Source organism: Chrysemys picta, chromosome 6, assembly GCF_011386835.1.
Source record: "Chrysemys picta bellii isolate R12L10 chromosome 6, ASM1138683v2, whole genome shotgun sequence".
Taxonomy (NCBI): domain Eukaryota; kingdom Metazoa; phylum Chordata; order Testudines; family Emydidae; genus Chrysemys; species Chrysemys picta.
Genome location: NC_088796.1, coordinates 86151906 through 86179783, shown reverse-complemented (window position 1 = coordinate 86179783; position 27878 = coordinate 86151906). Strand labels below are relative to the sequence as shown.

The 27878-nt window shown below is 39.3% G+C and overlaps 1 long non-coding RNA gene across 1 annotated transcript in view; it reads left to right on the top strand.

Moving 5' to 3' along the window:
* LOC101952197 (uncharacterized) overlaps positions 1-27576 on the top strand; it is a 68035-nt gene extending 40459 nt beyond the window's left edge. Inside the window, exons 2-3 of the long non-coding RNA XR_257020.4 lie at positions 20431-20532; positions 25808-27576. This is a non-coding gene — a long non-coding RNA (uncharacterized LOC101952197). The remainder of the gene's footprint in view (positions 1-20430; positions 20533-25807) is intronic.
* Positions 27577-27878: the final 302 nt, after the last annotated feature.

The following is a 27878-nucleotide window of genomic DNA, read 5'->3' as shown; positions in this document are numbered from 1 at the left end:
GGCTACAGCAACCTTCACATGGGCAAGAGGTGAACACACCTGGACATACCCTGAGATTCTGGGACTTCACTGATCCGAGAGAACGAACCGTAAGTGGCGTGTTAAAGGGGCTTTCGTCCATTGGACTGTCGCACTGCAAGGTAGGAAACTGAGGCAAAGGACTATTGCAAAAAACTACTGTGTGGGGCAGGTGTTTACTTATTGCTTGCATACTTTTAAATAATTTTTTGGTACTTTTTAAAATTAATGCTGTGTTCCTTCTCCTTTTATTAAAAGTTTTCTTTTGTTATACACAAACTCAGTACTTAGAATCATAGAACTGGAAGGGACCTCGAGAGGTCATCTAATCCAGTCCCCTGCACAAAAGTCAGGACTTGCAAGTGGGAAGTATTGATTTTTAGAGGTGCCAAGAGTGGTGTTCAATCTTCCAGATTTCTGGGTGGGCGCTCAAGTAGGTTCTGTTTTGTAATGTTAAGAGTAACCCCTAGATATGGAACCCAGCCCTTGTTGCTGCTGATGTCACCTGCCAGAAGAGTTACATAGTGAGAGACATTTAATTAGTGTATATAAATAGACTCAAACCTGCCTGCAGCTTACATTCCAGCTCTCATTGTGGGTTCCACTGAGGTATGAACACAGGCTCACACAGAAACCTCAAATAGCTCATTCCTATCAAAACTACTGTACATTGTGGTGCTAACTCCAAAAATCCTGAAAGGGGTTTGAGGAAGACTAGTTGAAAAAAGGAAACAGGTTTGTGAAGAATTTTGAAATATTCATACTGCAAAATGGAACACATTTTCATTAAAAATATGACATTTTAAATTTGTTTTGTTTGTTTTTATCCCCCTTTTACCATCTCCTCCTCCCATTTTGCCAGTGAATGCAGTGCAATGGAACAAATGATTTAAAGGGTTTGAATTTTTCTTCACTTTTTCATTTTTCTATTTTTTTCTTTTCCTGCTCTATAACTTCTTAAAAGTGGAAGCTGTGAGAAGTTGCAGAGTGGCTGTGGGGGGAAAAAAAAAAGGAAAAATGAAGAAATGGGGGGGAAAACCCAAAGGCACCCTGGACACCATTCATTCTAATGTGTTCAATGGAGTGGAAAAGAATGGAAAGAGAATTTAAAAAATCCCATTTCAATGAAAATTTTGGGAAAAAAGGAAAACTTTTGGGAAAAAAGGAAAATTTTGGGAAAAAAGGAAAACTTTTATGAAAAGTTTCCAGTTACAGAAAAAGGCTAAACAAACCTACTTCTCCCTCAGAGCCAAGAATCTTTCATCATCAAACTAAAATTTCTTCTGTAGTTTCTGTCCTTTATCTCAAATGCTGCTTGTGAGTCATTCTTTCCACTAGTATTACCAGAGCTGAAAAACTTTTCAAAACAACCATCGAGTTTGAAAACAGTTATCTGGAGTAACTTAGGAAGCTGATGTTTATTTGAGTTGTATTTTGGCAATAGCTCTTATCTACACACCTGCAGGGTTCTTCAGCCTGGGGAAGAAGTCATCTTTGCAATGTGATTGATGTGTAGTTTATTAAAACTTTGCAAGTTATTTGTACAGCCCTGTCATTAACTCCTACCATCCGCCTTTCTACATTGTCCATTATTCTCCCACCAAATGTAGAATGAGACCTGTCCACCTTCTAAATACATGATTGATGCACCACAAATATGTTAGCATGGATGAATCAACAGCTGTTAGGCAAAAATTGAGATAATCATTTATTTCATACACCAGGCAGTTGTCAAGCGATATTAATATCCTTTAGTCAATAGAAGAGTGCAAAACAGCTGTAGCAAGGTCCATGATAAACAGATGGCAAGAGTAATGGAGTCAGTCTTGTATTGACTTAACCATTTTCATCCTATTCCTCATGCACCCTCCCTTGGGAGGGACTCTTATCGGAAAACATGTTTAAAATTGAACTTCCTCCCTAATAGCTACTGAAATCTGACTGCCTACAGTAAATGTCCATATGTTTTTTTAGTTAGACACCACATGTGAGCAGACTGATTAGGCTGACACCTGAATAGTAAAGGAAAAGGATATTTTTCCAGTACTAATGCTAATGCTGCTAGATTGTTAAATAAGTGTAATTAAAGACCATATTCTTAGTGTAAGTTTATATGTGACTATATAAAGCAAAATATGTATGTTACAGCATGTAGTATTTGGTATGATGACCCTCTACAATTGTATGTACAACAGAAGTGATTACTGTATTGACCAAGGTTACATTAACTTTTTGTATTGATTGATCTACATTTTCTGTTTTTTTCCCCTTGAAACTTTAAGGGCCGTAAGGTGTTATGTCTTGGGCCGTATATTAGTATGCATCATGCATAGCTCAATAATCATTGATCAGCCCTTCTCTCCCATAAAAAGGATGCCTGATCTTATAATAGTTTTCATCTACTCCCTAGATAAACTTTTGTATGATCTATGCAAAGTCAATTTGAATAAAATCTGTTTGTTTTAAGTTTATCTGGGTAGTAAGTGAAAGACTGAAAACAACTTAAAGCAGCAAACCCAATTTCATTTTGTGGCAGTTATGAAGATGTTTCTTTTCTGAGGTCCCATGCAATGTTATTAATTTGACATATATAGACAAGGAGATCACTTTTTGATTCCTGTAATGCATAAATGTATTGTGCCATTCTAGCTGGCATGGTTGATTCCTCAAAGTAAAACATTATGCACAAAGTTTTCCTTACATATTTATGCCAACAGCATCAAGAACAGATATATCTAGCTAACTGACAATATTTTCAAATAGATTAAACACCGGGATATTTACCCAACCCATAAAGAGTTCTCCTCTTTGGTTAACACTTTCTTTATACACCAGCATGAAAGAGTAAACAGCAGAAGATTTAACCATCATACCTAGTTCTTTTCCAGGTTCATGAAATGTTTTCTTCAGTGTTTCTTTTTATTAATACTATAATTTTGCTTTTGTTTCAACTGCTAGCTGTTTACACTAAACAATGTGCTGATTTACATCTCATAAAGTCTACATAGTTGCTCTGGCTATAAATCAGTTTAGAATTTGGCCCTTTGGGTTTAAAATCTTCCAATTATTAACATTTTGGTGTCAAAGAAAAATATGTAAGAAACGGATTCCAATGCACTTAGTGAGCAGTAAGTTACTTGGCAAACACTCCCATTGACTTCACTGCAGCTACTCCTGGAGTAAGGTGCTACTTGTTGTGAATAAGGGTATCATAATCTGTCCCAAATAAACAAGTACAATTTCACATAAACTCTTGAGATAATGCAACTTTATACCAGAACACAAAATATTATCTCAAAACACTGATATGTCAAAGCAGTAAATGAAACCTCAGAAATCAAGGGAGTTAACATCAGTGTGAAACTATGTACTTACACTTCACTCAGACTATAGATCTCTCTCAAATATTTTACAATACTCCTAAATCAATAATTGTCAGTGCTGTCTTGCAACTGGGGGGCTATTTATATTTCTTATTGAATCATTGACTTGCAAGTTGGCACGGTTGTGGTGGAATTTATGAATGCATTCTGTTTCATCATTATTCCTGTGTAATTCATGTTGCTTTAATCTCCTTTCTGGATTTTCAAAGACTCTAGAAAATATTTATCCTCTATAAATATCTGTGATAGACTGATGAAAACATCAAAAGTGACTTATGGCAGCCGCCAAAATAAAATAAAAAATCAGTACTGCTAGATGGCAGATATAGTATATTTTTGAAAATTGCTGAAGTGATTCCTCTGCACAGCACTAGTTCCCATGACAGCCCATCATAATTATAGATTCTTTGGGACTATAGGATGAATGGTAAATATTTTGTTAAAGTTCTGTATAATAACCACCTGTTCCATGAAGCCTGCTGTATCATATCTACAGTGTTATTAACAATAATCAGTCTTTTTTGTGCCCTTCCAGAGACTTGCTGTGGGTGGGAATGGTGGTAAATTTTCCTTTTAGTTTTACCAGTGACTGTCAGAGGTGAAAAGCATTAGCAGAAAAAAAGTCTGTCCCAAATACAGACAGGTGAAGGAATCCATCTTTCACGTTCCTTGAAATTATCTATCAGTTAATGTGTTTCACCTCTCTTTAACATAGATAAAACCCAAACTGGAATTTTGTCCATAGCTCAATCACATTCATTTAACGGTCTCTGCTCATAACATGAATGACTTTTTAGTTCTTTCATTACAAATGAAATAGTTTCCTCTTTAGATAAGAGATTGAAATACAGAACTTTGACACTTCATTCGAGAACTGTTTTATGTAGAAGAGTTCATCACAATTTCTGCTAAGGCAGCTCTCTGTTAGATAGTTAATAACTGAGTATTCTGATGATTACAATCTTGTTTTAAAAAGAGAAGCAACAAGTTGAAACTATACATGGATTGTTTTTCAAATGCCACAATCAATATTGGAATTGTTTGTGTTTACTCCCTCCTTTTCCTGTATATGTATATTTTTTCTCTCTCTCACGTTGATAAATATTTTATTTACATGTAAGCTGATGACACTATATTGCTGCTATCTGATGAGAGGACTAGTAAGATTAACACTATTCTTCATGCTGAGCTAGAGAAAGTAACAATCCAACTTTAGGAAAATCAGATAACACTCAGTTTAGATAAGAAAGCTGGGGTATTTGTTCACTCCTGGACCTCGGCCAAGGATGAAGCTTTCCAAATTAAGGCAGCCAGAACACACATTAATGCAATAGATTTTACAAAGCATTTTAGAATGATTGTGGACAGTTATTTTTCATTCAAACTTTACATTTCTGCATTAGATAAAACTAATTGGCAACAAGGATGACACTAGACATTTATTGTTACACTATAGTGAATCCTTTTTAAAGATTTCTTTATTAAAGCAATTTAAGTGAACCAGTGTCTTCCCCCACTTTCCCGTGTTTATTGATATTGTCAAATTGAATTTGTCCATTTCTCTTCATTGGAGGGGCTGGAGAGAGTAGCTAAGACAGCCTGAGGACACAGCTCAGCAAACTCCATGTACACAACGCAAACTGAGCACGAACTAGGGAGATGGCCTTGTTTCCCCCGAGTTTGTACCTGCAATTCTAACTCCAAGACTACTTCTAGTGTCATTGTGAAACGGTTTCCATCCTCAGCCACTGATGCTGCAAAGTCAGGGGAATCTGGCAATTCTGGCTCCTGCAGTCATTCCCCACCTCACCCTCCTCTTCCCCAGTCACTTGCCACCCAGCTCAGTCCACAGCCCAGTAGAGGTGCTTCAACAGCTCGTGCCCCACCCCCCCATGTGCCACCTCAGTGCTGCCTGCTACATCACTGGACCTACCTTGGCCCTTCAAGCTGGGCCAAGCCAGCGGCTCATGCTGCTCTTCGTGCCAGTCTAATTCCTGCCCTTTGGGCCGACTCCCACTCTGCCCGCTGAGCCACTTCACACATACAACTCTGCCTGAGCCCCACCCCCACCTCTCTGATCCTCCGGCCAGGGCTCTACCAGCTGTGGGCCCTGCTGCCTAGGAGATTCTGTGGACAGCTCCTAGAGCCTGCAGCACCTGTCCCCATCGTGCTAACAGGAGCAAGAAACCAACGAGCAGTTGTGAAGCCCAAGTCCCCCTCACAGCCCCATCCATGGGACGTGCCTCCTCTGACCCTCTCCCCAGCATATGCTGCCTCAGTGCCTCCCCTCTGAGCCCCACCCTCGAATGGACAGGAGGGCTCAGAGAGTTGGAGGGGTGTGGCTTTGCACAGGGAGCTCTATCCACCGCCTCGTGAGGATGAGGCAGTGGCTCCAGGCCCTGGACCGGGGTGGCAGCAGGGATAGCACTATGAGCAGGTATGAGGTCAGAGTTGACCCCGGTCACCCCACCTCTTCCTGCTGCTCCAGCATAGCCATCCCACCTCTTCCTTCAGGACCAAGTCATCCTTCACTGTGTCCCAGCGCTGAGCCCACCCCACCCCTTCCTTCAAGACCAGACCATCCCCTGCTTTGTCCCACTGCCTATTTTAAAAATGGTATAATTGTGGTCTTTAATTAGTTTGGACAATGATAATGGATATTGGAGATTGTCCTTTGTTGGCTGTCCTCTGGGGTCAAATGTGGCAGCTATTGTAACTGTGCCCTGAAAAATCAAAATGCTAAGGCCAGGCCTACAGTACCACTTACTTTGGTATAACTTACGTTGCGCAGAGGTGTGAATAAGCCACCCCCCTGAGCGATGGAAGTTACACCAACCTAAGTGGCAGCGTGGACAGTGCTATGTCAGCAGGAGAGTGGTTTTATTATGCTGACGGAAGAACTCTCTCCCATCAGCGTAGTGCAGTGTTTCTCAAACTGGGGCTGCCACTTGTGTGGGGAAAGCCCCTGGCGGGTCGAGGGATGTACTGGCCACCGCTTCCAGCAGCTCCGATTGGCCGGCAGCGGCGAACTGCGGCCAGTGGGAACTGCGATCAGCTAGACCTGCAGACGGGGCAGGTAAACAAATCGGCCCGGCCCGCCAGGGGCTTTCCCTACACAAGCGGCGGCCCCAGTTTGAGAAACAATGGCATAGTGTCTTCACCAGACATGCTTCAGTGGCACAGCAGCATCAGTGCAGTTGCGCCGATGTAGCACTTCTAGTGTAGACTAGTGCTCACTTACGAATGCTTGTTCCTAAGAAGAGTGTCTTTAAAGGTCTTTGTGTTCAGGTAGAGCAGGAAATTTGCATACTTATGGAGAATAAGTTAAACTTTACTCTTTATATATTTTCTCTCAACTGTGCACCGTGCATAAAAAAGGTGACTTTGCCTCTAAATAGAGAGAACTTAATGTCGCTTAGAACTCTATTAATAGTTGACTATTTTTTCTTTACCATTCTGAATAAAGTTATACTTCTGATTAGTAGACTAATAGAGGAAAAAATGGTACACTTGAGAGCATGGTAACGGATGAACCTCAAACCATTTTGTGAGTTGATTTGGATGCTTACCTCAGTATGGTTTTGGCACTCCTTTTCCGACTGCAGGCTCAAACCTGGAAATACATGGATGTGAAAATATGAAAAATAATAGAGGGAGGAAAGAAGACAGCCAAATTTCTAAGAATTCTCCAAAAGGTTTGCTTTAGGTTTTGTGTGAAGACTCAAGTCTGTTTTTAGTTTAGCTTGAACTTTCTCAGGTACCTGCAAAACTGAGAAAATTTGTCTTAACTCCAGAATAAACTTGGGCCAACTTCAGGCCAACCTCGAACACTCCTCCAATTCTAGGGACACTTCTTGAGTAGTGGGTCTGGCCCACTCCTGCCCTCAGAGACCTCAGAGGGCCAGTAAAGAAAGCCTACAGCTCATTCAATTTATGGAAAAAGACCATCTGAGTCAAACAAACCAAAAACTTAACCAATCATTTCCAAAACCCCCAAAACAATACTGGAATTGGGTTTGATTCTCATTCTAAGAAAAGGTTATTTCTTAGTGTATGTGAACTAGTTTGCCATCCCTAATGTAAATAAATGACCCAATAAATCTAATAATTTCCTGTGAAAACATGATACAGTAGGAGTACTGGGACGAAACTCAGAAAAAACTGTCTCTGTTCCACAATGTGCAGCATAACTCAGAGAAATATTTAGTGATAGTGAGAACAAATGTGACATGATGGAAATGATTTTCAGTTTTTGTGGACTAATATGATGATGATTATTTATTGCAGTAGCACCTAGATGCAAGAGCTGCATTGTGCTGGGGACTGTGCAAACATATTGCAAAAGGATGATCCCTGACCAAAATACCTTCCAATCTAAGTTTAAGAACCAACCAGTTGATACAGCAAACAGATGGGGGAACACATGGGACCATTGAGCCATTTATGAATAGTGAAATAAGAAGTGGTTGCAACACATCAACTGCCTAACCAATTCAACAGTTCATCCATACTAAAGGAATGTGTCATTAACCGGCTGCATCCATTATTCCCATAGTCCTACACCTCTGGTCAACTTATGCATTAAACCCAGTCCTTCATCTTTTCTCTGTATACCTGCTGGAGTTTTGAATTCCCAGGAAAACAGCAGTGCAGCCACTCAATGTGTGCTGTTCAATCTGCATGCCCACCAGGCTGATTACATATGTTGTGTATTCTGGCACCTCTTGAAGGCTATATGCATCAGAGACAGAACAGCTGCTATTATGGCTCAGTGAAATAATTAATCAGCAACAGGTACTCCAGGCATTCAGAAGCCATAAAGGAAACAGGCTGCAAATAAAATAAATTTAGGGGGAAAGAGTAGAAACAAAAGTAACAGAAATTCTAAGAGAATAATGAAAGAGCACCAAAGCCTTTGGTTTGCCAGTAATTAAAAGATAAAACAAAACACACATACACAGAGGAAAACAAATAGAACATTATTAACAAGTAACACGAGGGGAAACCTAAACAGAACAAAATGTAATGCATTCATATATCTGAAAGGAGCCAAATGTTCACTGTTGTGGATCATGAGCAAGTCTAATTACTGGTAAAATCAGGTATGTTTTATTATGCCTTCCATGTAGAGGCAATAGAAACAGTTACTGTAACTAAACCAGTTGCTTTCATGCAGGCACTTTTGTATTTGTAAGGGATTTCTTGAGAGTGCGGGATTTCAGTAAAACTCCAGTTTATGTCCTTTTATTGTTTTCCAGCTTTTTTTGCATGACTAAAATTAAGGGCATTTGTGGCCGTTTAAAGGTTTCCACTGCCACCTATCCAGCATTTGCTATGATATGTGCCCAAATCCTGCAGTCCTTGGGCATGCAAAACTAATTGAAATCAAAAGGTGGACTGTGAAAGTTGAAATATGGGAGTTTTACTTGCACCAGGACTGCAGTATCAAAGACCAAGTTAGTAACTCAGAAAACTTCTTCATGAACAGAATTAGTGGAAGGTGAACCTCAAAAGATTCAGCGAGTGTATGCAGTTTTAATCAGCACTAAAGAGTTTGGATGCTCTTCAGTATATCCAAACATCTTAGATCTGCTAAACTGGAGTGGAGATTGTAGAACTAGTACCCTTGGTATTTGTTGTTTTTATTTGAACCAGAAACACCTTGAGAACAGATTCTCACAGTCAGTGTGTATTCTCTCCATATTTGGACAATTCATAGTTCCTGAAGTATGATGAATAAAAGAAAAATTTAAATTGGATGTCAACCCATAGTAGCGCATTCACACCTTCCATTTGAGGATCTCAAAGCACTTTCCAGGACAATAAAATAAGTTTCACAACACCCCTATGAAGGATGGCATCATTATGCTAATTTCAGAGACATGGCAGATATTGTTGCTTTTATGTATTTGTACAACACCCAGCACAATAATGCCTCTATTTCCTGTTAGTGACTTTAGGCAATACCATAATATAGATATTTACTGATAGAGCTAGTTGAAAAACACTACTTATTTTTCATGGGAAATTTTTAACATAATCATTTTCTGTTTATATTTTAATTGCTCGTTGTTTTTTGTTTTATGAAAATACTAAATCAAACCACCCAAAGATTTTTTATTTTATTTTTACTGAAACCCAAAACATTTGACTGAAAAATATTCAGTTATTGTTTTTTCTTTGGAAAACTGAAAACTTTTGACCAAAATGGATTTTTTGGTGAAAATTATTTTTTGTTATTTAAAAGCCATTTCTCATATTTTTTTTTATTAAAAACAATTCATCCAGTTCTGTTTACTGCTACTAACAGCAGATAGAGAAAATGAGGTAGACATACTAAGTTCTGTCCAAAGTCACTCAGTAAATCAGTGGCTGGGCCAGGGGTAGAAACTAGATTTTTCCTGACTCTTCTTGAATCCTGTGGTCCAACACTAGATTATGCTCACCCTGTGCGCACAGTGGCAGCTGGTGTTCACAAGAAATGGTTTATCTACTGTTGAATTATGCCTATAGACTTCAGGTTAATATTAATTTTAAAAGTGAATTTAGTACTTTCATTAGTGATGGATTGATAGTCATGGTAACCAAAATCTTCTATCCATAAATTAGATAGAAAGGGATAGAGCCACAGAAGATTTAGGCTTGGTTTTGCAACACCCAAGTTTAGGCACCCTAATACGCAGCAGAATCATCTGCTCTGAGTTAGGCATCCAGGCTCCCTATATAATGAATTGGGAGAGTTGAGGGCTTAAGAATGGGATCCACAAAAGCCAGCATGCTAAGTGAGGATCCACCTAAATTCGCCAGTAGAAAATGCTGAGGAAAGTAGCGTTGCCTAAACCATGCCCCCTCAGGCAGTTAGACGCCTATCTTCTGGGTCAGAGGGAGGTACCTACCTCTGCTTGGGTTTCACAGCTGTGAACCCTCTCCTGGAGTTAAGTGCCTAAGCCAGATCAGCCTTTTCTTACAAAAAGAGGGGGAAAGGAAGGTGTTACTGGTGCTCCCCACCCTTATACCTGAGATCCCAATGGCCCAGGATGTGGGAGACCTGGGTTCAAATCCATACTCTGCCTGATGGAGCAGAGATGTGAAACCAGGTCTGTCATCTTGTAGGTGAGTAGCCTACCCACTGGGCTATAGGATACTCTGGGGTGGGCCTTTCTCAGGGCTTATCTACAGGGAGAGTTTAGTTCACAGTGAGTTGATGTTCACTAGCTTGTGCACAGTACTAAAGCTGCAGCAATAGCGTGCACAGAGGAAAGCTGTGTCCTGTTTCAATTCACATAATTGTATACACATGGCAGGGGCTTGGGATGCACTAAGTGCCTGGCATTCTGGGTGGGTATCCTGCAGTCTTTTGCTTCACTGCTGAGCTCTATGCATTCTATGATTTTTCTTGTTGTGCATAGATACCTAGCAGAAGTCAGTGGAATTCTGGGATTTGGGTTTAAACTCCAAAAATCCCATAATTCTGTTCCCTCCATCCCATGGTTCCTCTTTTTCTAGCTGGGCTAATGCCATTTTCAAATTGCTGTTGGCCAGCATGGATGGAACCATGCTCCACATTGTGATGCTGGCAACTGCAAATATGCAGATGCTGTTGGGGTTCTGTTTGCCCTCTTGGTGCAAGGTGGCTTCATCTTGGGATTTCAGCCACTGCATCACTAAGCAGCTAATGTGGCTACCACAGCAGCTCCTCCAGCAGCAGCAATGGGAAGAGGAGGATACTGAGTAACTGCTACTATACAAGCTGTTCCTGAAGCAGGATCACACATGCAGCACTATTTCTGAGCTCAGGAAACCAGCATCAATTGGTGGAAAAGGATCATTCTGCAGACCTGGGGTGATCAGCAGTGTCAAAAGAATTTCAGGATGGTGAAGGCAACCTTTTTGGAGATATGTACTGAACTAGTCCTGAAGCTACAAAGGTAGTGTTCTAACATGCAGATTCCCATGTCTGCTGAGAAATAGATTGCCATCGCTATCTAGAAGCTGGCCACACCTGACCACACTTGACCTGACCAGTCCATACCCATCCAGTTTGGAAAGGGGAGATTGACTGAGTTCATTATCATGCCAGTGTTATCATTGGAGTTGATGTTATTGGGTGTTTGGAAGTTGTGATATTCTTTATTTTAAGCTGTCTGTATGCTTTTATACTCTTATAAAAAAAACTCATGATGCTACTGGTAATTTGAAAATCAGTGGATTTTGCAAGTTTGGACAGTAAAGTTTTCCAACTCTGCAACACAAACAAAGGGCAGGAGTGGCCACATTTTGGAAGGGCACTAGGAAGTCTGGGATATGGATGGTTGGAATTTTTATGCACACAACACATGAGTCTTCTGAGTTGAGCTGAAATCTTTTTAATCAATTCCATGCATTACTAACACTTAAGCTGTGCAATTCTTAACCTGGAGTAGGGTGACCAGACGTCCCGATATTTCATTTTGTCCTGATATCCGCCGGCAGCAGTGTGGTTTTTTTGCTCAGCCGGGGCAGGACTCGGCTTTTTTTTTTCCCCCTCTACCAGCGGGCACCCCTCCCCATGTGTCCCGATATTTTCTTCCCCTCATCTGGTCACCCTAACCTGGGGTTACAAATGAGTGTAGATGTTCAAGCCCTAAATTAACAAATTCAGGGGCTGCTAATGCAAGCTCTACTGACCCTGGGCTTACATTGCAGTGTAGACATACCCTAAGTTTTATGAATGTGTATATGTAGATATGTGTTTTCTGCAGCAAAACCTGACAGTTATTTAAAGCATCACTAGCAAAATATTATTACACATTTGATGGAAAAAGGAGACATGAAAATGTTCTGCTAATTGCTGTGTCTATAATCTTTTCTTTGTCTGGCTGTCTTGCAAGCATTACTATACGTACAATATAATTTTCCAGAAAACTATATTACTGTATTTGTGAAAGAGGGAGATTTCTTTTGACATGCACTAGCTATTCTTTTGAAATTATTTTGTATTGTCTACTTTGTAATTGCTATTTTTGGATAATGTTCCTTTGGGACCTCTAAGTTTTCTACTGGCAGAAACGTATACTTACTTTATAGAAGCTTAAAGCTTTATTTTAGTTGTTCTCTGTCAAGATGTTATACTCCATTTGTTGTGTTTTAAGGTCTGAATGAATATGAATTAAGGTATTAAAATCTATATGGGGGAGGGTTTTTTTCTGCCTTTCTCATTAGAAGCACTCTCCATAATGATAAGAAATTGTCTTATGAAAGTAATAGCACTATTTTTTTTCAATTGATAATTTATTGTTGGAAGGGTAATTATGGGGCAATGAATAAATGAGATGATGAAAGACAATTAAAATACAGTTATAGAAAGCAAAGAGAATGGAATGAAAAATGGTTGCAATATCTTTTTGAAAGGGGAACCATAAAGGACTTTTCATGGTAGTGACTTGTTTAGATACATTGTGATCAATTTTTATCTCCGACACACTGGAGATATAGGAACATAAGACTTGACAATCTGAGCCAGATCAGTGGTCCATGTAGTTCAGTCTCTGACAGTAGCCAAGACCTGATGCTTTGGAGCAAGGTGGAAGAAACAACTCAACAATAGGCTGCAATAGGATGTTTCTTCCTAAATCCATAAATTAGTGGTAATTTATACCACAAAGCATGAGGATTTATATTCCTATATTTTAATGTAACTGTGAATATTCCAATTATCTATATAATTAATTTTTCATCTGTGTTGGGGTAAATCTGGAATAGTTACATTGTAGTCAATGGAGTTACACTGGTGAAAATTATGAGGGACTATGATTGAATCAAGCCAAAAGATAAAATACTGCTGAATTCCACGCCCCCTCCCCCCAAGTCTCACATTAATTTCTAAAAGGAAACCCAGAGCCCTATTTTCATTTTAAGAGGTAATCTGAGTGAATGCCTTAACACAGCTGTGACACTCCCTATGTTCACCATAGTGACATGATTATAATATGGTTATACTATAATTATGATGCATCTGGTACAAAATATGTCATTGAGGTGTCAATGGGAAAACTATGGTTTGTTGAATATGATTATCCTATTTGTATGCATGTATCCATTTTGTATCTGGAGTTATGAATATGGACTATGGACCTGTATTTCAAATGTATTTGATCCTGGGTAACACACACAAGGTTTGTTTACGTCCAGTTTAGCCAGCACGATGTGAAGGGGCTATCCAAGGTCATGGCTCATCAGTGAAGATAATGGGACATGGGGAAAGCTTAGTCTCATTTGCTAAGCATTCCTGTGGATGCTTCAGCCAAAATATGGGTAATGGGTGCCATGATGACTCATGAAAGCATGCAAGGGCCTGTGACTAGATCAGATGATAAGGGTCTCCATCTTGTTGCTTGTACTTTTCCACAAACTGTGCTGGGAGCAGAGACGGATTAAGGTGTAAACTAACTAAGCTACAGTTTAGGGTCTCACAATATGAGGGGCCTCTAAAAAAGAAAAAAATGGACTCCATTTTAAATTTTATCAAAATCGGTTGATCAATAAAGGAGTTATGGGGAAAAAGAAGATTCTCTCTCTAAATATAGACATTTTTGTTCAAATAAGAAAACAATATACACATCTGGCTACACAAATACACTTACCCTTTACTAATTGTTCATTATTGACAGGCAGGAGGCCAGTGCTGAGGAAAAAAACAATAATTGCACTTGTTAAATGAATATTTCTATGAGTAAGTCTGCTATCAGTCTCCTAAGGCAGTGTTTTGTTAGTCAGCTGCTATTGATAAAATTCTGACTATGCTTTCATAATTTATTTAAATAAATAAATCTCACTGCCGGAAAAATGTGAGGTCAGATACGGCAGTGTCGTGAAACAATCCTGCCAAGCTCATACTTATATGTTAGTGTGTTCTTTCTTCTTTTGATCGATATATACGTACAATTGTGTATTTTAGTGTGCACACCACTTTCTGCTTCATGTGGTATCCATGCTTCACATGAATGAGTTTGCAGGGGATTGTCTTATAGACTTGGGTTCAGTGGATCTTGAGGGGGATAAATTTGTGCTGGCCTCCCTCTGTCAGTTTCGGAAACCTTTATAGTAAATATCAGAGAGTGCTGATGAAAGGATAAAATAGAGGATTTTGAGAGAAGTGAATGAAGATATACATATATATCAAAATATTCTGAGATCTTGGTGAGCAAGTTATTTCATACTATGTGCGTATATGATTTATAGGCTATTAAAGCCTATACTATTCATTATATTAGCTTGAATATAGAAGAGCTTTTCTCATTTTCTCAATGCCTGTCTAGAGAGTACCAGTCTTTTTTCTGGTAAATTCTTTCTCTCTCTTTTGCACATATAGCTTGTTGTCACTCTGTGTGTCCAAGGTGTTTACTGGAGATTAATTAGTGGTCCTGGGGGAGACAGAGAATCGAGAAGCAAATGTCTGCCTAGAAAAAAGACTGGGATTTTCTGCTTGGCAGGTTTGGAGCGTGCAAGATAATATTTTATTATAGGTAGTATGCTATGTAAAAATTGTTATATAGACTTATAAATCACATATCATATGCATAATACATTGTAGTTTTATAGAATGGCAAAAGAAAAATCCCAACAATTCATTGTTTTGTAGCGAAAGTTAAATTGGAATAAACATTTGTAAATATATATAGTCTGGATAAACTGTATTTCCCTAACAAAATTAATCAAATGTTTTTTTTTTCATTTATTCATATGATAAGAAGGATAATTTTCCTTATTCATGGAAATATACATATATGTGTTTTCCTTTGAGAACATAGTGCTATTTTGTCTAACTTTCACAGAAATATCCTGATAAAATATCACAGGTTTTCAGCATATAATATATATATATATATATTAATAAAATATTATTTTTGTTGCATAGATATATAAATCTCAATATATATAATATAAAATTAAATTGTACTCATTTCAATAAAAACTTTCTGCTACTAATTTTCATACCAATATTAGGTAATTCAGCATAACCTTCTATAAAAACAAAACAAATCCATTTATTGGAAAAATACAACCCACATACAATTTTCGGATGGTTTGCTTATTACCTGTGTAAGTCATATCGATATAACTAATAGTTGAGCTTTTAGCTTGTGGGTTATCCACATCCTATATCCTCTAATGCCTCTTGAATCCTCTATTGCCATCTTATATCCTCCAAGAGTCTCCTTGTGTATTCAAACAAGGAATTCTACAATTTAGATGCCCCAACAGAGAAGAAAATTTCCTGAGAACTCTTCTAGTAAATTGAATTATTAACTGTATTTTTTATTTTGTATTTTTTATATTGTATTGTTTACTTGTACTTTACTTATATATGCATTTAGTTCAAAGAATTTGTCTAAAATTTATTTCTGTCATGATATCATCGTTACAGAGAGGGCTGGTGAAAATGAAGATTATTATTCTATTTTTACAACTTTGCCTTTGTATATATGTAGATATAAAGCTTTCAGATTTACATATTCAATGTCCTTTCTGTGAAAATAATACATTCATTTTTTTTATGGTATGGGGCCTCATACACTTGATATAGCTTAAGGCCTCAGAATGTCATAATCCGGCCCTGGTTGGGGGGCATATCTTGAAACAAAGACATTCCCTCCACATGGAAGAAGCTATAAAAGGGGGAAGTGAGATCTCCTCTGGGCCTCATTGCCCCTACAAGATGACACCTGAGGAAAAAAGACTGAACTGGGAAAGGAGGGTTCCAGGTGGGAAAGAAGGAAACCTGCCTGTGTATGGAAGCTTGGTGGATTGTTTGTACTTTCTAAAGGTGAGACACTGCTTGATTCAAATCCTATCCAGTTTAGAGAACTTAGATTGTGCTTTTCTTAGGTAATATGCTTTGATCTGTACACTCACTACTTATAATCACTTAAAATCTACCTTTCTCTAGTTATAAAGCAAATTTAGTATTTTTTACCTAAAACAGTTTGTTTAAAGTGTAAAGGGAAATCTGATCAGGAACAGGGGTTGGTGAATTGTCCTCTACACATTGAGCAAAGGGCAGACCGGGTAATAATATTTACTGGTCAGGCTTTTGACCGGTACAAGACAGTACAGCTCTGGGGTCCTAGGCTGTGGAGCTGAGGCGGGGGGTGTTGGGTGTAGCTTCTCTACTGTTAGTGTATGAGTGGCTGAAGAGAAACACATGTAACTGCAGCTGAGTGTGTCCCTGCCTGTGTCTCTGTGTAAGTGCAAGTTCTGGAGAGGATTGTAGCTTGTCACAGCACCACAGTGTGAAAGGGATCCCAGGCTGGTGAGTCAGAGGGCTCAGTGGTACCCCAGGTCCAGGTTGCACCCGGGTGTGGTGGTGGTGGGGGGGGCGTCACAACAGCAACTCCCAAACTTTTTGCATGCATGACTCCATTTTGAGACTCATTGAGTCCCGCAACCCTCTGCAGTGCCTCCACAGGCTCCAACAGAAATATATGCTCTACAAAATGGTGTCCTCCATGCAGCATAATCTTGCATGCATTATATATGCAAGATCATGCTGTGTGGAGGACACCATTTTGTAGAGCAGGTCCAGACATATTTTGGGCTGGACAGAATCATCTTGTGACTCGTGGGCTAGATTTGATAATCGGGATTACACCCCCATCCACCGATGCTGTGACCCCACTTCTTTTGGTCTTTCACGTTCAGGGAAAGTATGCACACTGTGAATACTCCTTTTGGATGTTGCAGACTGCTTAGCCTGACTCACCGAGCTAGATCCATGGGATGGAGTGGAAGGAGGTAGCCTGGGTAATCATGACCTTTCCTTCACCTGCTCCCTTCAGAGTGACTTATGCTGTCAGGGTCCTTGGAGAACTCCCTGAACTGCTCTAACTGCAATCATATCTGGCTCTTGTGCAGCACGAACAAGTGGTATGAAAGGTTCTTTGCACGTGTGCTAGGTAATTTAGAAGCTAGAACCAAAAGATTTCATAACACAGTTCCTTTAAGTGATAAAACATTAAAATAAGGAAATGTTCCTTTAGGTTTAAAATGGAGTATCAGAAGTCCAGAGGGAAAAAAAACTATTTGCAAATCTGAAACTAATGGAGTGAGTAAACAAACTCAACATCCTTTCTTCATCTACAAAATTACAAAAGCAAGAAGTCACAGCAGTGGCTATCATAAGTGAATCATTTGCCATATTCCACCATCACTCAGTAGCTTGAAAATTCCTTCATTTAGTAAAACTGCATAAGAAAAGCGCTTTTTATGGCTTTTGAAATTATGGCTTTAATTATTGATCAGACACTTCAGCATGTTATCCATAAATGCAACACATTAATTACCATAAGAGTTAGCTGAACAGTCAAGAAAAATGCTGAATCCATTTTAAGTCTCTCCTTTGCACACAGCAGGTGGTGTGCCCTGTGATTATTGTCAGCTCTTAAATAAAATGATTATATGTGCTACAGGAAATCTCTAGGTAGATTATTTGGATCCTTGGAATTATCTATAAAATGTACTGTCTGCTAGTATTTGTTTGCATCATAACACTCCATACAGTGCAAGCTCTGATGGGTCTACATGTCCCACATAATAACATATTGTAATCTCTTCGGCATGCTGTACAACATGTGCTTTTAGTGACTTTGGCAAGAAAGGGGGTTGATTTCATACTTTCCCTTATAATCAAAAGGGATTAAGTACATGTTCTATTTTAGCCATTCATGTGCCTGTTCTGTTACTCACCTTTCTAGGATAATCACAAATACTGACAGTTCCAGAAATATTCTTTCATGCAAGTAAGCTTCAGCCATAAAAGCAGAAACAATCTTACTGTATATTTGCAAATTTTGCCTTTGTGTGCTCTTCTTTAATAATGCATCATACCAAATCCTTGCACCTAGCTTATTCTCTTCTCAACTTAACATTTGTTTATGAACATTATAACAGTAGTTCTTCGTTTGCTAATCCAATTTTGCACAATGACCGGAGAGACCCCTCATTTTACTGTTTGCAGTGTGTGCCAGAAAGCTGTCCTTTGAGATAAACCACACAACTGCTTTGGGACTTTTGTAGTGATTCAAAAACTAGAAGGACTGTGATTCAGAAACTGCTAGACCTCCTATTTTTACTACAATGTGTGTGAATAAGGCTTAGCTGTGTTTGGTACGAAGATGGCAATATGATATGCCTGTATGTAAAAGGAGGCAAATCAGCTTTTCCTTTATTCTCATGAGAGTTAATTGCCTTGAATGTCATACCTCTGCTACGGTTTTTAATCTCCCTTGGCAGAATGTTGAGGAGAACCTTATGGTTCTGCAAAATGAATTATATTACTATGCATTTACAAATAAAATATTAATCCTCCCATATTTGAGTGGGGTTTTTTTTCTAGGGCTGGGGGAACATTGAATAGATGTTTGAAAGTTTAGAGGCCAAATTGAATCTTAAACCAAATGAAAATGCAGGTTTGATTACTTTTGATTTACTGTAGCAGGTAGTGATATCTGCGGGTTCTATACATCTATCTTAGGATGCAGCATGGCATACTGTATTGCCCTGTAGTATCTAAGTGGAAATTTGTTTTAGTTATTGGTGTTTGGTTTTCACTGGCTTTTTAAAATGTTTCTAGGAATCATTTATGGGTCTGGCAAAAATCATGATGTGGTGGTCTTATAGTATTCCACTGTCTAAATGATAGAAAAATGCCACGAGAAAACCAGACTGCACAATGTTATGACTTTATAAAAGGCTTTCTAAGAGAGAAATTATCAATAAACAGACATCCCAAAATATTTGGGTTTAAATGGGTTCTTGCAGAACCCAAAGCACAGCTTAAGTGTTAAGAATGCCTGGAATTGATTAAAATGATTTCAGCTCATGTGTTGTGTGCATAAAACTGTTTACCAGAAATAGAAAGACCATTAATTAGCTACAGACTTAACATGCATGATATAATTTTGGGAGAGATCTTTGGGGAGAGAAACAACTGGAAAATCTTGTACTTTTCTCTGCATAAATCAAGATCAGAGAACTCATCTAGTCAAAACCTTCAAAAAGTTTGGGGTTTAGTTCAGATAATCATCAGTATATTGGATAATATTGAAGGCTCTAGAGTCTATGAAATGCTGGAAATCCTACTACATGGGTTGGATATTTTCCAAAAGGCTTTCTTGCAAAATTTCAGACATTTGTCATCCTGCTTAGAAATATTGTAAAAAGAGCCCGCCTTGAAGTGATGTAGCATTGATTCTGCTCCAGAAGGCACACCGATAAATCTGGATCTTGTTCTGGTGCCCTTTCTAAAGGGATTGCGACTTTCAACTCCTGATGTGGGCCTCTAGGAGTTCTGCTGGTGGATGCTCTACAGGAGATGTACTGAAACAGTACGTGTCCCAGATACTTTAGCTTTGCTCCTCAAATTCCAGCCCTTTCATTTTGTGGGCTGAACTGGACCCCCAACAGAACTGTTCCTTTGTTTCCAATGCACTTTCCATTGCTTGCAGCCACAACTTGTATTCTGCAGTGGAATGAACTGGAGCCAAAACCTCTAATGAAGGAAGCATGTTTTCTTTGATAATATGTTGGTTATTTGATTATCTAGCTCCTCAGCCCAAAGCTCTTTAATACTATTTATCTTGTTAGTTTACAGAACAGTTTAATTGTAGCCTTGCTCAATAAAGTCCCCTTTAAAACTTCATTTTCTGTTTGCTTGTTTTTTAAAACCCCTATTTTGAATCTAATCAGTGCTTACCATTGACAGTGTTCAAATATGTTTTTTTAATGTCAGAAAACACTGATTTAAATGTTTATCAAGCAGCCACAGGCAACTTCTCCTCAGTAGGAGTGAATCTAAGATTTGGGCTTCAAGCAGGTGTGGCAGAATTTCAGTTTCTTTGAGTCACCTATGCAACACATATTAAGATTACCTGAAAAAAGTGAGCAAATTCCACTAACTCTCCTAATTTGTAAATATCCCCAGTAAGCAGGCTGAGAGGGGTATCCAGCACAGTTTCATCTAAAAATGTACTTATTTTTTTCTTTTCTTCAGGTTTGTATCCATCTTTACTAGTACCTGTAGGTTCCTGCTTCAATTTAACACCCCATCCCCATTTGCCCCCACTGGAGAATGGAGACAGCACACAGTGATCAGGTAAAAACATGTTTTATTATTAATCATGTTTTATTATTAATCATGTTCATTACAGCAGTTCCTAAGAACCAGCCAAGAATGGTGCTTCATTGTACTAAGCTCTGTACAAACACAGAGTAAATGGTTCCCACCCCAGAAAGCTTACAATCTAAAATTTAATCTTATAGAGAAGACAGACACAGAGTAGGAGAAGTAATAGAACACACAAGCAGAGTGAACAATGTGATGGTAGCAAACATCATGTTAGTTCCATGAGTTTTTGGGGGTGGGTGGGATTTAGTTAGGAGGGGATAAGCTAAACGGAAAGAAAACTGAATGGAGAGGGAATGTGGAATGCAAGGGGGAGCGGGAAGAGGACAGGGCATAGGAGAAGAGGGTAAGAGGGTCAGGTGTGCAGTAAAACTGAGATGAAGAGACTGTGGGAGGGGCAGGACTGGAGGAAAGAGCCAATCAGTTAAGGGCAGACACAGTGCAGGAAAAATTGTAGAAAGTTCCCTGGATGTCTGGAGATCCTTGTTTTGCCTGCATCTTCAGCTGTTCCTTTGGCTGGAGTCTCTGGCTGGTTCTTCCCTGCAGTTTTCCTCCACTACCATGTCACAGGGACAGGAGGCACCACCTGGAATGTGTGGGGACGGTCTCCGCAGCACAGGTTTGGGTGGTGACTGGTGGCGGATGTGTGGTCCCGGTTGAGCCCCATTTTATCCCCTCTCCTCTTTGTTGGCAGTCTTCAAGGATTTGATAATCATGGAGCGTGAATGAAGAGGTCTCTACTCCAGCACACAGTTGAGACACTTTGGCAGGACAGTTGGGGAATATTGTTCTCTTGCTGTGTCTGTTATGTGAATAAATAAGGAATTTAATTCTCCAGTGCTGTAAATCCCATCTCTCACTCACTCACTCACACACACACACACACACACACACACACACACACACACACACACACACACACACACACACACTTCTTTAAAAATGTTAAAGAATATTCTGGACAACACTGTGAATAAAACACAGTGATGCAGCTATGTATATATCAAGTTCAGAAATGGCATTCAGGTCATAGTTTTATATATTTAGCTATAGCAAATCTGAATGTTCAATTTCTCAAAGCTGGAGAAAAGTGCCATAAAACCCATTCCTATAATAATTAACTGTTCATCCTTTTCAAAATTGTCAGAGTGTAATAAAAATATAACATTTAAAATAAATGTAGGCAACAGTTATAATTTTTCTATTTTTGTAAGTGACCTGAGCTATTATATCAGCTGCTGCATAGAAACAGTTTGTCTCAATGGTACCTGTCAATATTTTCTTCTCAGGCAAATGCTCATCAGTAATATTAAAATGGTTTGGAGCTAGATATTTGTTTTAATTATCCCCATATTACCATTCTGCAGAAAAAAAAAAAGGCTGACTCTAACTGATTACCTCTACTTCTGGGCTTGTCCTGCTGTTCAAAATCGCTCTTGCCATGTGGTGACAGATCACTTAAATCTGCCTCCCATGTTAGCAACTCACAAATTCACTAATTAAAAATAACCGTCTATATTTGTTTAATATCCTAACCTTCAAATAAACTTCTCAACATCCTCTTAAGGCTGTCACAGTCCCATCTTTGCATGCAAAAGTTTAGATAAGGTGCCATTTGCCACCCACAGTGTGTGGATGTCTTGTCTTCTTGGGGATAATGCATAAATCAATGCAGTTAATAGAAACTGTTGTTTATACACACATCAATACAAGTGGTTTCCCTCTGAAAAATTTTGGAAATCTTTCCATATCTAAAAAGCTAATAACAGTAGGCCTAATCATTCCCTTTCAAAGGAAATATCTCTTGCCTGAGGCTAAGTGGGAAGAAATCTTAGTGAAATTCCCCACACCGATTTTCCAGATTCTTCCATTAGGATGGGTTTCTTCCCTTACCTTACCTCCCCTCGTCCACCCTGCAGAGCAGGCTGCTGATTTGGATTATATAATCCTAGGATCTGCAGGAGATTATGTACATCCATATGGAGACTGCTTGCCAGCTCTAGCCCTTGGGCACCCCCCACAGCAACATGACTGAAAAAGAAGTTAGGTTACCTAAACATCACTAGTTAGTGATGTCCCACACAATCCCCAGAGGGAAAGCTACAGAAAAGTGATAGTTTCTGTTTATAATCCTGCCATCCATTGCTCCATCTGCATCTCCCTTATATGTATCCTAGACCTGCAGGTCCAGTTTTTCCCAGGCAACATGTCTTGGGGGAGGGGAAGGGAAGGCATCTCCTGGGTCCTAGTCCCCCAAAGTGGAGGGTTCTCCCCATCTTAGTTCTGTGATCAAGGGTGGTAGTGGGAGGTGTGTTCCCGGTTGGGCCCAATTTTATTCTGTCCCCCTTTTGCTGGCAGTATTCAAGGATTTGAGAAGCATGAAGAGTGAATCCCTCTCCAGAACACAGTTGAGACATTCTACTGGGATAGTTAGGGGATTTTGTATTCTTGTATCTGTTCTGTGCCTAAATAGGGAATTTAATTATCCAGTGTAGTAAGATGATGCCCTGAAACATAAACCCTTATCAGAGGCCCAGTGTGAGACCTGAGGCCTGAACTAAAATAATGGTCAAGACTTTGCTAACATAAAGCAAAGTTAAGCTGTGAGCCAGAGGCAGGCCCTGCTCACAGAAGCTGGCAAGGAAAGGGCTGATGCTGCAAGAAGATACATACCTAAAAGGTACTGAACACTAGATATCAGAAAACTCCAATACTTACACATTCCACACAGATAACAAGGAACAAGCTGACCTATCCCAATGACAGGGCCAAAAGAATAATATGATGAATAGAGTTGTTTTGTTCAAACTAACATGTACAAGGTGAGAGGCGGCACCTTGCTACGCAGAGGGGCTGTACCTTGCTGCGTAGAGAGGTTGCACCTCAATACGTCAGGAGTGATGTGTAACTTGTTTGTACCTGCGTATAAGAATGCATCCCTAGGGCAGTGTCTTGGTCCAGCCTAGGGGGCAGTGGAAAATCCCGCCAATGACTGAGCTGAGTCCATTGTCAGAGAGCACGTAAGTACTGGCTAGCAGCACCTTGGACTTTGTTTGCCAAGGAAAGCTGGAAACTGTGTTTCTCTTCGACAATAAACCTGGCTGACATGCCTTCGTACCTTACTAGAGTCTGTGGTCATTGGGGGTTCTCTCTGGGTCTGCTGTGTCAACTATCTGCGCAGAGCTGGGGCAGCACACAGGGGGAACACATGCACGCAGCCGATTGATATCAACATTGAACAGAGCAGAGCACCACACCGGTAGCATCTGACAACATCCAGCACTATAAATCTCAATTTTTTCACACACCTGAAGAGAGCCATCCATCAAACCTGTGGGTTGGTTGGGATACTGTTGAAGAGGTAGCTGATTCTCTGCACAGGTCCAAGAGATCTATTCGTGGTTCTGGAAGAGATCTGAAAGGGTCCAATATCATCATTTGTCCTGTAGTGTAGTGTAGAACACTATAATTAGGTGCTTGAGTTCAAAAACAAAATCCTTTCAATTCCCCCCAAAAAGATGGCTGAAAAACTAATGCTGTGCTTTCCATTTACATAGTGTAGTGCTTTTTAAATTCAAAGCATTTTATAAATATTAACAATTCACAGCACCCTTATGAAGTAACAGGGATATTTTCAGTTTGCTACTATAGGTGCTGGAACTAGTGGTGCTGGGGGTGCTGCCGCACACCCTTCCTTGAAGTGTTTTCCATTATATACAGAGTTTGCAGTTTGGTTCAATGGCTCTCAGCACCCCCACTATAAAAACTGTTCCAGTGCCCCTGTTGGCTACTGTTTGCCCGACAGCTGAATGAATACATGGTCTAAGTTAGTGAACTTGTAAACATTTTTAATTGTATCAGGCAAGATGACAATGAGTAATCTGGTTTCCAACCAGACATAGTGGATTCATCAGTACACTTTGGTGCGTACAATACATTTACTCAAGTTGTTGAAATGTTCTCAACCATCAACAAGATAAATTGTATTTCCACACACAGACAGAAATATTCAGCTGGTATTCCACTACACTTAAAACAATAAAACCTCATGAAGAACTATAAGAGACCTCAACAATTCAAAAAAAAAAAAGTCTGGCATAAAATAGCATTTCCTAGACATACACGCTGTGTAGAGATAGCAGGTATTTCACAGACTTGGCTCAATATTTCATGGTACTTTGTGAAAGCACATTGGAGAAAATAGTAGCTGAAATATGCCACTACAGCATTATCTACTATTCAAAACTACTAATATCTTCAAAAAGTTCCAGACTGCATGCAGTAAAAGAAAAATGAAAACACATAGATTGTGCATTACAGAAGGCGGCTTCGTTTTACAGTAAATAATGCTGCAACGGGTATTTTTGTTGGATGTATTGCACAATACTTAGAGCAATAAGTTATTCCAAAGCTATATCCTAGTAAGTCAGCAATTCTGTTTGATCACAATTTAGTATCCGATTTGAATCGAAAGACTAAAAACAGTTCACTAGCGTTGTCTGAACAGTGATGAAAAAGCACCATTGGGTTTGATGAGCATCCCAGCAATTGTAAGACTTCATTTAAGCTACCAAGTTGTAAATGCTTGCAGAGTTTCTGCTTTTTATCTTGAAACAGCAAGCAATAAAGCAATAGTAGGAAGTGAGGATTTTTAAGCGTGAAAAGCTATTTTTTCCTTCAACCTTTATGCATAATTACTGAGACTGCAAGACAGGAACACATTTGATTCAGATATCAAAATAGTAACATGGGTAATTTCAAAACATTAGTTTAGAGATTTCAAATTGTCATTCAAATATTTATGATAATAGCCTAATCCTAGGCACAAAAACTGTAATGGCACATAGACCTCAGGAGCTCTTTGACATGCCTGACGTTGCCTAACAGTTGCCTATTCCTGTCCCTATATCCTCACCTTAAGGTGGTCATTGAATATATTCATACTTAACAGCTTCCCAAATCCTCACCCTTCCCAGGTGTGGTTTACAGGTCTCTCTCCCAAACAACTGCCTATATGGCAATTGAGGATTAGGAAAAGATAGCAGAGAAATCATCTTCCCAGGGTCAGAAGGAGTGCTGGAATCCATCTTGCTGACTCAGGCTGTCCTGGTTGACTGTGAGAGAGCATTGATGGCTCTGAAATAGAGCTCAGTCAAGAATGGCTATGGATCTGGGGAAAGTTTGTGGCTTAAGCCGAAATCTAGTTCAGATCTTTGTTCCCCCACTTTTCTTCTCGTTTGTTCAGCAACCACCTCTCAAAGAAAAGAAGCAGCAGTCTGCCTTACGAATGCGGCTACCAGAGAGAAAAATGAGCCAGAAGTGGAGTTCCATTCCCAAAACAGTTGTTACCCAAGCCTATCCAAACAGTACCTGCATCTGCCACTGAGACCGTTAGAGCAAATGAGCTAACCGTGTGAGAAGTCAAAGCAACCGAGTGAGCAGTCTAAGGAGCTTCGTTAAGAAAGCAATTTTCCCTGGAGATGTGGATTCAAATGCCCCCATCACCAGCCAGCTGATACTCAGATACCATCGTGATAGAGCTTTTTTTTGGTTACAATTTATAATATCTGTGCTATCTGTATAGAGTTGGGTAGAAAATTTACAATTCTCGCCCTCCTCCCCCCCCTTTTTTTTTTTCAAGAAGCAAAACCAAACCAAAGAGACCAAAAAAAGTCTCTCCACCCAAACTACTCCTTCAAGCAGATGCTTGAGAAATTAGATCAACCTGGCACTCTTCCCTGAAGTTCAGTAGAATCAGCCTTTGTCTGGTAAGGGAGCGCTAACAAATTCCAGTGTCACAGGGGGCCCCACTACTGAGAACCGTGTCCCCAGTCCCAGATGTTTAAAATCTAAAGACTATTATCTTGAGCACTTTAACTAATCTCAGTTGCTACTGTGGTGTGTCTGGAGACAGATTTTTTTCTCAAGAACATAGGGTTTATGCAATGTAGGGCTCTAAAGCTCACTTTGCTGGAGCAGTGAACTCATAACATTTTCCTACTGACTTCTAGGTTTGCGGCTTTCCCTTTTTGTCCGTCCCTCAACTGACTAATTTTTAGCCACTGTGCTGTTGGTGAAAGCTCAAAAGCAGCAGTGGAGTAGCGTTAAATCAATACAGCTTCCCATGTTTAATAATCACCTCCTTTCTCAACTCACCCCATACATAATTGATTTGAAAAATCCATTAAAAACAATGGGAGAACCAAAACTTTAGTCACCTTGTCCTTTTTTCCCCTCTTAGACCTGCACAACTTCTCTGAAATGAATCTCCCTTGGCTTTTACAGTAAAGAATAAGAATTCAGCACAATGACCTTAGGTAAAGCTTTTGCCTTCTATTTTATTTTTATCTTGGTTTTGCTCATACAATCTCCTTATTGCTGCAGAAGTGACCATTTTCATTTCAAAGAGTTTTTGAAAATATTCTTGTTGAAGTTCAATCTAATTAATTTTGTACTTGAAAATGTCATTCAGTTTTTGCAAACAGTGCATTTAAATATTCAACATGGTGAATTCTTTTGCAACTCTATTACATCTCCTGTGCTGTCAATCTTTTTCCATGTGATTTTAGTCCAAACTGAATTTAATGGACATGGAATTGATTGAGTTTATATAAATAAGAGACCTGATCAGTCTACTTCTTACCAAGCATTTTAACATATGAAAAATTTTAAAAACAAACTTTTTTTGCTTTTAGCTAGCTTTTTCCTGATGCATTTTGTACCCTGAGAAAAGCATTTGGTTGATGTAGCTACTTAAGGTAGCATCCTTTAGGATTTTCATATTGCTATTGGATCAATCCAGACAAAACTCTGACAGGCCAATAATCTTAACTGCTATTATCCTTGCTTGTGTAGCTTCATTAAGAAAGCAAAGGTTACTTTCACGGGACTTTTTTTCTTTCAGTGGTTCGTGTTTATTATTTACTATTATACATCCAATATGATATGCATCCGAAGAAGTGGGCTGTAGTCCACAAAAGCTTATGCTCTAATAAATTTGTTAGTCTCTAAGGTGCCACAAGTACTCCTGTTCTTTTTACTATTATACAGTTAGTGCTGTTAGGAATTATTCCTAAATGGAATATTTTCTACTTCTGTATAGTTTCTATTACTTGGCATGTCCTTCATATTGACTTCCCCACTGCCACTGGCTGATTGGATTAGTTTTAATCCTGTAAGTAAAATGTTATGGTTGAATTAATCTTCTCCAGGAACTTTCAATATCTCATGTAGAAGTCAACACGGAGTTTTGGCCATTAAAACACTCTTGCTGATGCACACACAGGAGATGGTGAAAATAACATGGCATTAAGTGA